Below are 17,507 nucleotides of genomic sequence, written 5' to 3' on the forward strand. Positions count from 1 at the left end.
AATAACAAGAGAAACTTCTATCTCTTGTAAGACAGCTACAATAAACTCTGAAATAACTGGTTGGTCAAAACACTGGAAATAAGCTACAAAGAACAAATTTTGCACTGACAGGAGATGAACTTGTAACAAAATAGCTTTTATCCATCTCTATCTTCTGATTGTACCAACAGAATAAGGGGAGGGTGTGGATTTCAAGGAAAATTGCTTTAGGGAATTTAGTTTCTCTGTTAGTTCTTAGTCCCCAGGAATGTTGTTATGAAATGAAAAACACCTCCTAGAGTGGCCATAATGGTAACACAGGAAAGAAATTCTTATTTAGAAGAAAATGTATGTCAGATGTTTATAGGATAAGAGTAGACAATAACATAAGAAAGTCAGATTTATCAGATAGAAATGGCTTTTGTGTAACAGGAGACCAGCAGGAACCTATGACAAGCAATATGTCTTTGTTTAAGGATTAATTGCCACCTTTCAGCAGCACAGGGTTTCCATCAGTAGGAAGCTTGAAGAGAGAGATTTCTTGAAAGGGAGTATTATCCTTGTGATGTCCCAGTGGCTTCAGAAAGGTAATTGAGCCTTCTTAAAAGAGAAGGAGCTTCTGTAAGTGGCACTGTACTGCCAGTAACAACCTTTTATGCATCAGTAGCTCATTTCTGTTGAAGGATTGTGTCATTAGCACATAGGGATATTTATTATGTACAGAATATCAAAACAAGGCAACTTCTAAGACCTTACCTTGGAAAAAAGGATCTCAGTTTGTCTGGAGGGGAAAAGCAGAGTTGGCTTCTGTATTAAAGTGTATACTAAAATATTAGGATGATTAAAGAAAGGAAGAAAATCACTGAGGAGACATTCTCAAGCATCTTTTGGGTATTCTGTATTCCCCCTTTACCTTAGGACTGGCTTGTACTGCCTGCGGATAGGCCTTTGTAAGGGATGATACACTTTCCAAATGTTCCAGTGTGTGGCTATACCATAAACAGGCTCACAACACTGACACCTTTGCAACAGTAGTTTGATCCCCTTGTAGAACTCTGTCAGCATTCCCTTTTCCGTGTACAAGTCCCTGGTATGCAGGGGGAGCAGATCCTGAAGTTACAGGACAGCAGAAACAAACTCTCATACAAAAGGCAAAAGCCAACAAAAATATTTCTTCTCCTAAGCGCACGTGTTTTTAAGAACCAGACCTCCCACGCAGGAAGACAGGAACTTCAAACATAATTTACCTGAGTCAAAGCCAGAAACCTTAAAGTTAAAAAGTAACTAGAGAGGAAAACTACTTTTTTAGTACTTCGTAGTTTGATAATTTCATTTAGAAGAATATCCCTTTCAGAAACAACTTTAAGACTTCTAAGAAGTGAAGTCACTCAGGCACCCAGGAAATTTCACACCAGTAAAATGAGTCATTCTTCTGCAACTGTTATTATTATAACCATTTCCTTTTAACCTTCTTTTTATTCCTTTCTGCTCTTAGGGTGACCTCGACTCTATAATCACTTAAGATAGAAATAAAGGCATGAAGATTATACAGATCTGAGCTCCAAAAACTCCTCCTCCTCCCAGCTGCCCCCGATTATTCTTGCTACTGGAATCTCCACTCTTAAGAATATTCTTTGGATGAAATTTAAGTGTCAACTGTGTCAATTTCCTAGACTTTGAAAATCCAGCATGAGTTGAGTTGTGATTAATATCTCTCATTTGGTTCACCTGTTGTGCCAGGTTACCATAGAAATACTTTAATTCACTTTCCATATACATTTTTCCCTGCTGAAATGAAAGACAAGATAAAAGGCACAGAGCTGACGTGTGGTTTGTTGATCCAGCCCGCTGTCAAGAGCTAAGATCCGGACCAAGACCACAAACTCATTTCACATAATCAATTGAACAGCAGTTATATTATAATGATTTCCACATCTGCTAAGAGCCCTGACCTTCAGATGGTATATTGAATTTAATATTCCTTATGCAGATACATAATCAATTTTTAAACTCAGAAATATAATATCTCTCAACAGTGGAGTAAATTTCCTGTATTAAGAAGACTGTAAGGATCAAACCTGCAGTTTGTATTCCAGGCGCTCAGCTGTCATTCTGTGGCCTACTTTATTGAGTTTTACAAATTGAACCAAAGCCTGAAACCAAATGACTTTTAGCATCCTGTTGACTGTAATGCTGAACTTTTCCATTAACATAATCCTTAATGGAAACACAGATCTATAAGGTGATAGACATTTATAAAAACAGTTAAATATTAACAGTATTTTTTTTTTTTTTAACAACTTAAAATCCTGCACTTAGCTGTGAAGAGGCAATCAGTTTGTCATTGCACAAAAAGCCAACATGCAATTATTGTGCTCATGTTCCTAGAAGTAAAACAGCTATTAAATTCCTTGGCTTTCCTATACAAAATGATATTCTAGAAATGTGCTCGAAAGCTCCAGTACAGGTCCTATGATCCTTCCAAGTATCACATTTCAAGAAATACTGATCTATTACCCTCCTATTTTTAGCTTTTACAGGTTTCATCAAAGAGTGATCTAGAGTGAAACAGCAAACAGCAACACGGGTCCTATGGGAAGCGAGTTTTCAAAACCACATGGTGGAAAACTGAAGCATAAGATATAAACCACTAAAGCTATAAAACATTGTACTGTGCCTTTAGAATACAGAGCAATGAAGAAGTAATTTACAATTAAACACCATATTTACCACACTGTGTATTGAGAATAACAACTCAATAATGCAATGCAATAATAACTCACTAATATAATATCCAATACATTCCTCAGTAATGAATGTTAATGATTAGCCTGTTTATTAATGGCTAAAAATGAAACTGCTATAAACTTTTGTTGTGGTAGTCAGTAATGATGCATTGCTTATGTTATTTCCCATTAAAAAATTAATTGTTATTGTGCATTATACCTGCAGTTGCCAGAGGTATAATTTTGTCCCTAAAGGTATGAGCAGAAGTTTCTGGCTAAACAAAAAACTACAAACACAAAAATAAAAAAAAAAAAATCAAACCCATTCCTGTATTCTGAACCCAAATACTGCACTGCTTTGGTTTAGAAAGCATTTCGAGAACTGCTCATCACCCACGTGAGAACCAACTGTTCAAAATAGCTCCCTGGTAGCTTCTACCTTGCATCTGCTCCCACTTATGAAACCCATCACTGTACCCAAATTGAGGATGAAATATTCAAAAAGTAATTTTGAAAAGCATTTTAAAGAGTTTAAGTTTCAATTCCTATTTTGCATCCTCACTACCACAACATCCAACATCGAGACCAACTAACATCTCTCTAGCGCTATTATATAGCAAGTAGAGCCTTTGTTTCTGCAGTTGACTATATATTACTGCCTAGTGTACACAGTAATATTTATGAAGTCTGTGTTTGGATCTACAAGGAGCAACTGTTAAACTTCAGAAGTCATTTTCCATCGCTGTTTCTTAATGTGTGCTTTTCACGTCTATTCTGCCTATATCATTTCGCACTGCCTGCGGGTCTTCCTGCCCACACACTTACAACTGTGAACACACAGACCCAGTTCAACCCAAATGGTTGGTAAAGAGCTGCGAGAAATCCTAAAAAGGATCCTACTGAGGTAAAAGCTAGAACTGAGAGAAAGTTGACATAAGTCCACAAGATTTTTTTCCAACCATGGAATAAAAATTAATTGGGAGGTATGGTTACACTCTGCTTAATATTGTAATCAGTCACAAGAAAGTCTTTTCTAGTCCAGTTTTTGTACAATGAGGAGTAAGGTATATGGCGCGCAGCAGAGAGGCAGAGTTTGGCTTTATTTATTTTTTTCTAAAGCCGATGTTTTCATCTTTGCCAAGTTACTAATTTCTCATCCTTCATACCCTTTAATTTCTTTCCCCCCCCACACACACATAATGGCGTTGAATTGTCATCTTAAAGTCAACTCCTGAAAGGTGCAGTTGAAATAAAAAGCACGTCTGCCAAACTGAAGAAAATATTCTATGGCATATGTAAGGGGTATACTACAGATTTCAAGATAACCTTCATATACCCTTATGTCAATTTAGTAAATGAGAACTTCAGTATATCTTTCTGTTTGAGTCAACCAGGTTGGTCAACTCTTGCCATGCAACACAAAGAAGGTGGATGCAGAATCCACCACTCTTCCACAGTAACCACAAAATGAGGTTTAAATTAGGGCTTCTCTGCAACTTCAGAGCATATTCCTATTAAGGAAGAAAAGGTTTGTATTTATAGCTGTTAATTGTGTCCAAGGCCGACTGGCGCTTTTCCTCCCACACCTTGACTATATCAAGTCAGAGATGAGCAATATGTTATTAAAATGCACTTGGAATTTTACAGCCTGTGTATTTTGCTCATGTCTTGCATTATCTGTGCTTTGATTTTGTGACAAATCGGTCTGTGCTCTTCATGTGAGATACGTGAAAATTAAGTATAAGGCTGCAAGACCATATTTTTCTCAAGTTCTTGAGAACTAAAACTTTTTCTATTACTTTCTTTTTGTGCAACAATAAATTTGTTTCTTAGGCTGCAACTGAAGGGGAACATGAAAACAGCATTTTTAGTCTTTAGAATAGTTCATTACACCAATAATAAAAACCATAATCTGGAGTTAACAAAAGAAGTACCTGTATTATAAAAAATATAGTTTTTCTACAATGGGTGTTTCTATTTAAGAAATGTTGAAACTGTAGTAAATTGTAAACTGAATTCAGTACAAAGGCATAAAGTAAATGAAAAACTGCGGTTAAGAGCATTTCTTTCCACAACTATGTTGCCTTTTCAAATCATATGAAATGCATAAAGAAATAGAAGGATGTAAAGAAATACAGCCTATTAGATAGAATTTACCTATAGCTTCTGTTACTTTGCTTGACACAAAACTAAATTTGGAGATCTGGCTATAAAAGGCAAATACAGTTAATTATTTCAATAACTAGAACTTCATACCTTTGCTTTCAATTAAATCGTCTTTCTACCCCAATCCACTCCTTCCCAGGGCAAGACAAAAGAGGTTTTCACAGATGTCTTGTTACTTCCCTGAGCCAGGTCAATCCTCTCGCATGACAGAAGCCTTGAGGTGCCAAAGCTGGACAGAACAAAGGAATATCAAACATGGGTAAGGTTGTGGTCATGGCTGGTACAACACGTGAAGAGCAAGCTTCCAAGAGCTCTTATTTGTAGGGTGTACGTTGGGGGTCACAGTGACCTCCCCACTCCTGCATCAGCTTGTGCAGCTATGCCAACCCAGAAAGAAAAATTTGCTACTGATTTCCTTTGTCTTCTTGACAAGGGACTCTTTACGATATGTGGCTGCAAATCTGTTTTGCTGCAGCGTAACGATTTCTTGCCTCTTTCTGAAGAGGCTCACAATGCAGATCAAAGAGATAAACATCTACAATAGCTGTCCTAAAAAGACAGCTTTATGTATTTTAATGCAGGTGTCTCAGTTCAAAACCATGACCATGACTGACACTGTAACCTCTTACCTCCAAGACCATTTCCATTAGCTTGGCCATGGGAACACGACTACCACGGAGGCAGTCGTTTCCTTTCTGTTGCAAGCGAAAAAAAAAAAAATTCCTAAACTCATGACCTAGCAAAGGCTATTTCTTCTGTATCTTAGAACATGGAGGAACATCCTGCATAATTTATAATAGCAGATACAGAGCAACAAACAGAACACTATGTAAGAAATCAGCCTATTATTAATTTTATATTGTTATTTATGAATACCTACGCAATGTTTACAAGTTTTTCTCCATCTAGTCAAAACAATAGCTCTAATTACTTTAACTGCTCCATATTTTTTTTTATATGTATATATATATTTTAATTTAGGCATGCACTGCAAATCAATCTGGTTTTGTAATTCAAATGGACAGGAGAAAAACAGATAAACGGTCTTTTTTAGTGCCTTATTTATGCAAATATATTACTCTAACCAGTAGACCTCACTGTTTACATACAATGCTTTATTTTTGCAACTGAGAATGCAGTCAAAATGCTAGAAAATCTTAATATCATCTGCAAGTCCGATCAAAGCATCAGCTGTTTAAAACGCTGACTTAGCTCAACGAAATAAATTATATGTACTGTTTCTGCACTGTCCCAATCCATGCTGGAGTATAACAGTTTTTTTAAATGGGAGTATACAGAGAACAAATCTAAGAGCAAGAAAATAAACCACTACCTTTTAAAGCATTGCAGTAATCTCTTCCTCTGTGCACAGGGATCAAAAAAGAAAGGATTAAAATACTCTCAGCGCTCTCTTTCACACAGAGAGATGTGCAGAAACATCATTGCAAATGGCAGTGAGTCCAATACAACCCCTTAAGGCACAGTTTTGTGCTTGGCCAATGTTTGTTTCCTTCATTTTTTTCCTGTACAGAGCTGTCTCTTCTTCAGGCCACTTGTAGGATTTGATTATATTCTTTTAGACATTTTGAAGAATGGAAGCGGTTTTCAGCAATGATACAAAACTTATAAACTCTTCAAAATGGCAGCTAAGGTCTTAATTTGGTAAAACTAAATGCTCATAAATAACTTACAGTCCTTGTAATCTAAATCACTGGAAATCACCACTAGAAATGAGTTTTACTGCAGGCTTTGAGAAACCACGGCGTATGAACACATCCAAAGTACGCATCTAAACAGAGACACTGCTGTTGGTTTCAACCATCGCACGCATCCAGGAGAGTTCGTGAATTTGGAGTAACAAAAGCAGAAGCTTTTTTTCGGTCATCATCTACATACAAAACGAATGTTTTGGGAATCCTTTTGGTCAAAAGTGTACAAAGACATGTGTAAGCATGAAAGAAATGTGTAGTGATAATAATGCTTACAATTTAAAAGCAATAATAAATACCATTAGTACTCTCTAGGAAAAACAACTCCACCGCTAGCAGGAGTCTTAATCTATTTAACTAAGGAACCTGAGATCAAAGAAAAATAGAAGGCCTCGTGCGATAAACAGTTCTCACTTAATCAAAATTCTTCTGAGTCCTTGTATGGTGTAGGAAATGCAAACAGTATTTGTTGATGTTGCCAGAGGACAATCAAAGGTTGTCATTTATTTCCCCTTTCAACCCATTAAAGAAATTGCACCAGTACCCCCCGAGGTAAAATTTGTCTATCCTGATCTCTTCAGCCAATTGAAGAGCCTTCTGAAACCTGTCTGAGAGGATTAAAAAAAACTTGTGTAATTCAGATGATGTGTTCTCATTCTCAGAAATGTCCAATTCTTGTCTTCAACAACAAAACCACCTAGAAGAAATAGCCTCAAAGGGCAAACAGTCTGGGACAGACGAGGACATAAACTTGCCAAATTTCAGAAAACAATCAGAGATCCAGCTATCGAAAGGAGGCATTGCGGGAGATGAAGGAGGAAATTAAATTTTAGCCATCATTTCTAATTAGTGCCAAAAACCTAACTGTATTCAAAATAGTTTTATCCTGTTAGACCTTCAGGACAGCTCTGCCCAGAGAAAGCAAGAGGCATACTTTAATTTTTCAATCTTTAATAAGGTCAAGATGCTGGGCTAGATGACCCGAGCAGATTATATCTCCAGCTTCCTAGATTATCTCATTTAATTCCAGACTATGTCTAGGACTGCACAGTTTAACAAATATTCCAGTATATCTGTCCCTTCTTCTCTGTTTTCAGATGTTATACAAATGAGGCATGGAACAGTTTCACAATAACTAACACCACAGACCTAGAGGCTTTAAATTCTATTTTCTACCCTTCAGAAAAGATGACCTATTGCCTTACATTTATGTATCCAAAGAATGGAATGATTAACTGAATCAAAACATGTTTCGTCAGGGAAGTCTTGGCAGTTGTAACAACAAGAGTTATTTAGGAGCATCTGAAAGTAAGATCATGGAACAATAAAATTTAGTATTTTGTCAGGCGTGGTACTTTACTGTTGATAGGATGAATGACTGACATATGAAGGGGTCAAAACTCCTATTTTTACACAGCTGCATGTTTTTCTTCACGCATTAGGTTTTTCTCAGGCTTGTGACATTCCAGGTCCAAATAACAATCCCTCAAAGTCTCTGCTTTTCTGTCTCATACGTTTTGAAGATTACAGTGATACAATGGGTAATACACATTTTAAAATAAGCATTCAAAGATAATGCGTATGTAACTGTAAAATACATAATAGTTTTATGCTTTCCTCTGGTTATGTTGTACTGTACCCAACATTTTATAAAGCCAACATTTATAAAGCACAATACAAACCAAAAATTTTGCATTCAAGGCATCAGTTTTCATTATTATTGAACCTCATTGAAAGCCCAGACAAATTTGTCTCACTAATTCCAAAGCGTAGCATTCTGCTAACTATAGCTTGGTGAGTTGACTTAGCTGGGAGGAGGCACCAGAATTAAATTTAGTCTACAATTTTACATTCCTCCTTAAACGCAGAATGTCTGTGAATGGAGCTCAAAGATTCAATGAAATAAATCAGATGGCTCTCTTTTGAATGACGGCTTAAGGGAAAATAGTATCGGTTCTTTATATCACGCATTTTCACATAACTGAATGTTAAGATAGCCGAGGGGCCTGTGAAACTTGACTGGTATTCTTTCATTGTTTGGCTTAGAAGACTTAGATTACCACAAAAACACAACATGAACCCACAGATTCAGTACCCATATTCAGAACCTTATATGTTGATTCATATTTCAAAGGAATTAGCTAGTATACAGAATAACACCACATGTATTTCAATAGGTTTTAATTCGTTGATTTAAAGTAATCTAAATTTTATTGGTAAGGAATAGGATGACAAGAGGCTAAGGAGAATGTAATCAGTGGTGGAAGTTTTAGTGTGTATCAATTCCCTTTACCTTTCACTAAAATCAATCAATCTTGCAATAATAAACAAAGAAACTATCACTGGCTGTCCAAGCCGAGATCAGGTGTTTAGCTGCCTGCTTAGGAAAGATGTCAGGACATAGGTAACACCATACAAAGTTTTTACCTATGTCCTGGTTCCACACACTCCTTTGCCAGGGAGAGGGGAAAGAGAAATGAGGGACAGAGATTGTGGGTTGGAAACTAGAATAGATTCAATGAAAAAAAAATAATAAAAAGAATAATAGTAATAAAAAAATAAGAAAATATAGACAAATATAGACAAGCCCAAATTGTACTCCCCTGATTACTATAGAATAACCACTGATGCTGCAGGAAAAAGGAGGGATTAAGAACAGGTGGATGGTTGAGATCCTAACTCAATCATACCTCAATTATCATAACTGGACCAAAGAGCAGGAATATCTGTACTAGCTCAGAAGACGTAGTATCTTTTCATTCTCATCAAAACTAAGGGGGTTTTATGACAAAATATGATACCAAGGTGTATAAAAAACATTCATACCCACATCAGATGCAATCACTGTCCTCATGGAGAAGCGCGATCTAATTAGCATCTCTCTCAACTGGCTTCTGACCTGGTGTGCGAGTAGAAGACACTTGCTCAAGTCAGGAGGTTGTGACAACTCCTGGAAGAGATGGTTGAGGCCACAAAAATGAAATAAAACAGAAACTTTCTGTGACCATCTGCGATGTTGGCTGTGATCCTGAGAATGTTTTCCTGTCCTGGATTCAAGGGTGTCTTTTTAGGCACTGGGATTGTGAGGTTTTTTTCTGACCTAAATCTCTTCTATTTCCCACTTTTCCCACTGCCATAACACAAGTATATCCTTTAATCAATTTTACTTTTTCTGCCTTTCCGCTCGAGTCTCCCTTGACTCCTGAATTATGAAATATAACAAGTATTAGAAAATTAGCTTCTTTGTACCACAAATACCACCAAAATAATCTTCGTCATCTTTCTTAGTTGTTTCTGATTTAAACAGTTTCAACCATTGATTCTCAAGTTCTGCTATCGTAATTAAGGTATTATTTCTTCTCTGTAATTTAAAAACCTTTCTTCCTTTATTTGTTTTTCTGAGCAACACTGAAATAGGCAAAACTCCTTGTTTGGTTTTGCACTCAGCACTGACGAATTATTTTCCCTTTCCAAATTCATTAATTGTATAACAAACTTAATAATGTATCTGCATGCCTTATATTTTGTCATCCTCCCATTTTGCATAATTTTTCTAGATCCCTCCAACATATTTTCCTATTCAGTCAAATAAACCTGAATGATTTCATAAAATTTGTCTATTTTTACTCCTATTGATTAATAATCCCCTTAGCTCATTAAAAACACATTTCAGCCCAGGCACCCTGGAACAAAACTGAAGGATATCTTTCTGAGAAACCTTCACAAAGCAGAAAAAATGATTGCTTCATTCCTAACTTGTTCTGCCTTTTAGTAGTTTCTTAATCAATATTTTTCTTTAACAGTCTTTGACATGTTGCACTGAACACCTGGAAGCTCAGCTTAATATGACAAAGAAATGCAGCAGAAGGAAAATAAACCAGATTTTCAAGTGTTCAAAGCATGTTTTCATTCCACAAAATTTATTCAAAGATTTTTCATTTATTTATTTTCATAATAGACTAAAATTGATATTGAAAGATGGTTAAATCACATATGAATATTTTATATGAGTAATTTGAAATTTAAACATTTTCATATGGAAAATATGAAATATTTTAACAAAAATGAGTGGGTTTAGTATCCCTATGAAATAAATTATATCCCTTGCCCTTTTAGGATATAACCCAAACAAAGTTTTTTGAGGGTAAAAACGGTAAGTTATTTTAAATGCGCCAATGTACAGCCACCAGAATTTAAATACTCTGCATGTCTGCATTTGAATAACAATTCAGACCTTCTAGAGCATCTAGAGCATTGTATTTTGACATAAGACTAAAATCTTCTGAGATTCAATAGCAGCTGTCAAATTTATACTTGCAATTCGAATGGCTTCTTATTATTTTGAATAATACTTTCAAAATAAAATTTAATAATATTTTCAAAATAAAATTTTGAAAGACTTTTTTTTCTTTTTCCCCTTCTCAGAACTATCCTTCTTACTGTTGTAGCAATGATTTTGTTCCAAACGCAACAGTCCTCCTTTTTGAGGTTTCACTTTGTAAATAGTTCCTAAATATTCCCTATAGATTTCTTGCTTGGATTTTTTTGGTAGGAGTATTAGTGAGTTGTTTTTTTCTTTTTCTTCTTTCCCCTGCCTCTTTTCCCCGCCCCCCAGTATTACATTATTAAATTATTTTTTTGTCCTTACTTTCATTGTGGTTTACTCAATGGAAAAAACATTAGTTACATGATAAGGACAAGTTGTTGCTTGAAAATAAATGTGACACTACCCCAGTTGTCTTAGGCTGGCACTCCATTCCCTGCCAGTATTCAATTTTATACCCAAACTTGTTTTGGAAAGTTTGAGCTGGAAATGAAAAATTGCAAGAAAAGCTATTATACAGAGAAACTAATTCTGAAAATCTGAAGAGATCAGATTCCCTGCTCAGAATGTGAATTTTAATAATAATAATAATGACATCAGCTGACACTCTGTGACGTACTTTTAGTATGAAAATCACCTGCATTTTTCGTAAATCTTGATTCATACCTGCTTCTCAAGATCTAAATTAACTCATAATTGCCCTTGATCTCGTTGTATCTTCAAAGATTGGAACCTCAAAGCCTGTCTTTCTGCAGTCTTCATCGTAATCTTTCACTCATTCTCCCACGTAAATTGGAATCCTCCAAAGGGAGAGATTTGGATAACAGACAGCAAAACCTTTGCAGACCTGTTCTTTGAAGGCTTTGTGTCTTCATCATGAACATACACTGTGATGAGTCTTTGTACAAATTAAAATTGCGTACAACTTCCTAATAAATTCTAAAGCCCCGTGGGTATCAAGAGGGTGCCCTTTGGATTGCTTATCCAGAAGGCAAAAAGATCATGTCAAATGAAAAATCTAGTAGATAAAAACTGTCCTATATTAAAAGACATTATGGTTTTACCATAACTTTGGAAATCATAAGTGGAACAGAATAAAATCATTACTCAAAAGCCAAGAACCATGGAAAAAACTGGAAGACTTTATGGCCAACCAGAAGCCTATCGCCTTGTACTGCTATTTAGAATGTAAAGGTACATATAATTTAAGTACAGAAAGCATACGTAAAATAATTATAAACATGAAATAAAACCTAAGGCAATTTTCCTGATATTGCACTCTGAGTTCTTCTGGTCATTTCTTCCCTTGGAGAAGGCCCTTTCTTTGTTGCTTCTTACCCAGTTAGTTTAACACTAAGATTAATTATCCCTTTAAACATAGGTCAGAGTGAATATTGAGTGAATTTCTGAACTATTTCTAACAGACTCGCATCCTATGGTTAGTAATTACTTCTGAAATTTCAGGACATTATGATTTTCAGAAAAAGTATTTTTATTCTCTGAGCAAGCAGAAACTGAAAGTTTGATGAAGAAAAGAAGCTTAACTGGAAAGCTGCCTTTGCAAAATCAATGCCTTCTTCTCATACCACAGGTATTTTTAAAGATTTGAAGAAGGCAAAATGAAAAGCAGACTGGGGGCAAAAGGAACATTATGCATTTTTTGACTTAATAGTCACACAGTTTTTACCACGCTTCTGGTAGAGAGCGAACTGAGAATACCCATCTTCCTAGTAAAAAAGACAAAGGAGTTTACAACACGACAAAATCAAATTTAAAAAAACACTAAAATACCAATAGTATCTGCAAAAATAAGTTAAGCACATGCATGCACACAAATCTAAGTTAGATAGTCAAGGAAAAGCCTTCCAAGATATTATGGAGCAACCCAAGCACTTATGTGCCACAGATACAACGCTGTAAATGTTTATTTTCCTAGAATGGATATTTATGGACTGGAAGTAGGAACAAACTTTTCTACAGTTTTACACATTCTGTGAACATCATAACACATTGCACTTTTTACTGGTGTTAAGGCCGAATTCACATGTAACATTGATTGATATATAAACTGTTTTTATAGGAGAACACTATCCGGGCTTTCCTGCTCGTGAAAAAGAAGGGGAGAGAAGGCTAGCAAGATACAACAAATTACAAGAGATAAAAGTACATCAATCAAGGCAGGCAGTGGCACACTGAAGACTGACAAATACAAGGCATGTGTGCTACTACAATCTCAGCACCAGAAAACTCTAAAATATAAAGTAGAAAGTTGCTATCTTATGGAATACGATAAAGTTAACACTGGCAAAACTTGGAAGTCGTAGAATTAATCAACAAGGAAAGGAATAGTGAAACCGTGTATTAGAGTGAATGCCACTATCTAAGATGGCAGGTGCAAGAAGAGATGGGATTGGTATTTGATGATAAACTAGAAAAAAATATATCAATTCCATTATCAGCTGTCTCGGAGGAGTAACTCGCTGTTATATCAGTAGCTTTGTCAGAGGCATCAAGTGGAATCAGAGCACCAGTCTTCAAGGCACCAATATAGTTATAGACATTGAGAAACAGATGAGGAAGGAGAAAACGGAGAGAATCATGGTTACAGGGAAGTCACGTAGCAGAAAAGCACCTTACAATTATATTTGAAGAAAACTTTTTCCACCCACTACACCATTTTCATTCCCCTACGGATAGTTAGCCTGACCCCCTACACTCTCGTCCTTCAGAAAAATCCTCAGGTGAGCTGTGCTGCAAACCAGGTGAAAAGCTCACCCTTTAGAGTCATTACCTCTCTTTGTAGAAAGGTCATGTAATCTCCCAATGATATTAATGTCAGTTGCTTACATCATGAATACTGAAATACAAAGTTGCACAGGTGAACTATATCAGTAGTGCAAAGAAGCTCTTGCTTAGGCCATTCCGAGCTCCCTGTTCCATTACTGTAATTAACATATTCTCACACAGCATTTTAGTCTTCGTGCCATGATTGTTCTTTAACAGCTACAAAAGCGTATGCTCGGTGGTACTTTATGAACTGAAACAAGAATTGGAAGCATTCCAAATCAGGTGCTTAACCAAGTTATCTCAGGGAAGTGCACGTGAAGCAACAAAGATAATTCAGTCTTGGGAAGATGGTTTCAAGTCAAGTAGTTGCTTCACAATGCCTTGAAGCTCACCTATGTCTAACACACAGGTATCTAGAGAGGACACCCTTGCCTCGCTGAAACCAAAAATACAAATTTCATCAACTTCAATTGTATGCAGATTTTGTCAGTAACTGCTAAAGCATTTGCATCTATGGGATCTAAGGAAGGCACACACTATACATGTGGTTTTAGATAGATAATTCTGATCTTGTGGCAAATGTGAAGTGTTTTTCTTGAATTACTACTTACGTCACTGCTAATGCCTTACCTACATAAATCTTCCTAGCTTATTTCCATTCAAGAACAAACAAGCAGTTTCTCTTAGGAAGACACTGACTTCTATTCTTTGTATGTGAAGGATTGCTCAGCGTATACTCATATCCACTATCAATTTCATTGATCATAAATATTTTAGAGAATGAAAGTCAGGTTTTCTGTTCTTTTTCAAGCATTCACTTATTTATTACCCCATTGCAGCTAACCATCAATAAATTGTTCTGGTTTCTTCTTCCTTTTCTGATTATGAACTCAAAAAGTTGTCCTATGAGACCAGTTTGCTGTCTGTAATTAATTACTTATTGCTGTTTGTCAGAGCGATGTCCCTTGTCCTGAGAGGACCACTTGGGTACTCTTGATGGTTTACAGATGCTTCCCTCCTCCCTCTGCAGGAACATTCTGCTCATTTCAATGCATTTCGAAACCTGGTGGAAACAGCAATACAGTTTTCTGTCCTGGCAAAATTAGATTTCATGGTACAGTTGTCAAAGGAATAATGGGAACCCATTTGCCACATGCAAAGACCTGCAAAGGATCTGCCAGTGTGGGAATTACCTGTGACTGTCACAGATGACAAGTGTTAATTAATGGGTTTTCCTGAAGGAACTATCATAGCGAATGAACCCTTCGCCTGTCAGCTTTATGAGAAAAACCTTTTCAGTCCTGACAGGTCACTTCCAGACTTCAGGTCCTTATTGGTCTGTAGGAATTCTACTTCCAGCCTCAATGGAGAGGACTTCAAAGAGAAATTAAAAAAAAAATATTAAAAAACAAATGACAACACAAAAATCAATTTAATGTGCCTTTCTAAGACACGCTGGCAGTGAAACCAGAATTGAAATGAGATGTACAATAGAATGTGTCATAGTTCAAAGGTCAAAGCACAATGCCATTACATTTTAAAGCATGTGCCGAACATTCTGCATTAAAGCACTGTCTAAACACCTTTGCATACTCAATATCTCCCAGTCAAGCCCAGAGAGGTGACTGAGAGATGAAAGAAATGTATTTCCCTGGTTGTCATGGCAGCTTTCCTATCAACCCACTGATCAATGCAGGGAGTCCAATTTCCCCCGTTGTTCATCTTGTCACAAGTCTTAGCATCCTTCAGGTTTGGCAGTACGTTCCCTGCTATAGCTTGTTAATGACATCTGAGCTGTGCTGACATGCTAGATTAAATAGACGTACCTATGTGGATTATACAGCCCCGCAGTAAGAAACGATCACTTCTACACGTATGCTTTACTACTAAATGTGGTGTTCATTCTAGGAGTCACTAAAAAGCCAATTCCACATTATAAGCTTACAGCTGGGTTCGTTCGCTCAGCGTGTTTTATATTGGTCCTAAAGCATCACTGGCGCTCGGTAAATGGGTCTAATTCCTGAAATAAGTCCAACTGAACTGAACTGGGGGTCTGGAGGAGCAGAAAGTCCATACTGGGCTGTACAGGACCCTCTCGCTGACTGAATAAAAGCACAAAAAAGAGCTGCAGGAGGAGCAGATAACAAAGGACTGCTATAACCAATTGTATTAAATAGAAAAGGGAAAACTTTGGACACAAAAATCAACAACAGTGTTCCTATTAATTTCATAATGCAAAACTTTCACCTACAGATTCAAAGCCTTAAAAGTGCCTGTATGATTAAAAGCTTTATTTTCAAAGTTACTGAGGAGTTTCAAGGTATCTGTTTTCTAGGGAGATTTCCAGTAGAGCATTGACATCTTTTAGATGTGAAATTCAACTTCTCTTATAATAAAAGTCCCAAGTTTTTGACCATTTTGTGTGAAGCCCAGTTGGTGTTTGCTAGTCCCACAGATACTTATGCATTGCACCTACTGGTTAAAATAAGTTATTGTGAATTATATGCAGCACTTTTAGAGTCAGTTCAAAATATTTTTACTTCATACCCACAGAAATCAAGATCCACATGTTCATTTTCATTGCAAGAGGCGTATGGTATCCGAGTGTGATCAAATGAGCTTCCAGTAATGTTAAAGTTCAAGTGTAGTTCCACATACAACCTCATCATACCGTTCATTTCTATATACATTAATTTATTTGCTATTTATTTATAAAAATACCATAAAAACACAGGCCCCAAAATTGCACCTTGTAATATATTTCTGCAACAATGCCAATCACTTATTGAGTAGTGATTCAGAGTTCAAAATGCATATTTTGCCTTTTCAAAGTTTCTCCAGAAATACCTCTTTGAATGCGTCAGAAGCTCTAAATTCTAAGTTTAACAATGTTGACTGCTTGATTGAATCCCTTTTACACTAAGGAATCATAGAACAGTTAGGGTTGGAAGGGACCTTAAAGCCCATCCAGTGCCACCCCCTGCCATGGGCAGGGACACCTCCCACTGGCTCAGGCTGCCCAAGGCCCATCCAACCTGGCCTGGAACCCCTCCAGGGCAAACGAATGAGCCCCAGGGTCTTTCCCTGTTAAATGCTAGCTTTGATTACCTTTTGAAAGCAGCTACAGCTGAGATTTGAAATGAATGAAGGAGAAATAAAAATAAAATTAGAGAACCAAGAGCAGACATAATAGAAAATTAAGAAAAAATATTGAAAAAAGAACATTTATTTGAGGAAAAAATATGAAAGGGAAGTTTTCAGCTTTAAGAGTAACTTTTTGAATGAATTTTCATGCAAATATAAATATAGATTTTTGCTTATAAATTGTGAAAATAACTGTTATTAGCATATACAACAGTACGAACACCTACCAAGCGCTGACTCAGCATCCTGTACGTAGGACAGTGTCACATTCCCTTACTCATTTAATGTACACATTGTCAATCCCTGTATGATTAAAATTAGAAGAATAGATAATTCAAAGACAGAGAAGATACATAATGTAAGTCAAAAATTAGAGAGGAACATTGCAGTTGGCTACATCAAAAGGACTGCACGTCCTTTACAAGTTGAGGTTTGCAGCAGACAACAAAATATGCATGAGCAAACTCAGCAGAGAAGCCTTAAACCCACTCAGGACAGAAAGCAACAAAAGAGGACAAAATGCTCTTTCTGTTAACAGGCTACTGTTAAATAAACAGATTTGTCATGGTAATAAAAACATAAGCAAGAATGGACACAGCTTCAAAACTGTAGTCAAAATGAGCAATTCTCAGGCAAAATGAGATAAAGGCAGGCTTATAAATGAAGAAGACA

The sequence above is a fragment of the Cuculus canorus genome, chromosome 9, assembly GCF_017976375.1.
Source record: "Cuculus canorus isolate bCucCan1 chromosome 9, bCucCan1.pri, whole genome shotgun sequence".
Classification (NCBI taxonomy): domain Eukaryota; kingdom Metazoa; phylum Chordata; class Aves; order Cuculiformes; family Cuculidae; genus Cuculus; species Cuculus canorus.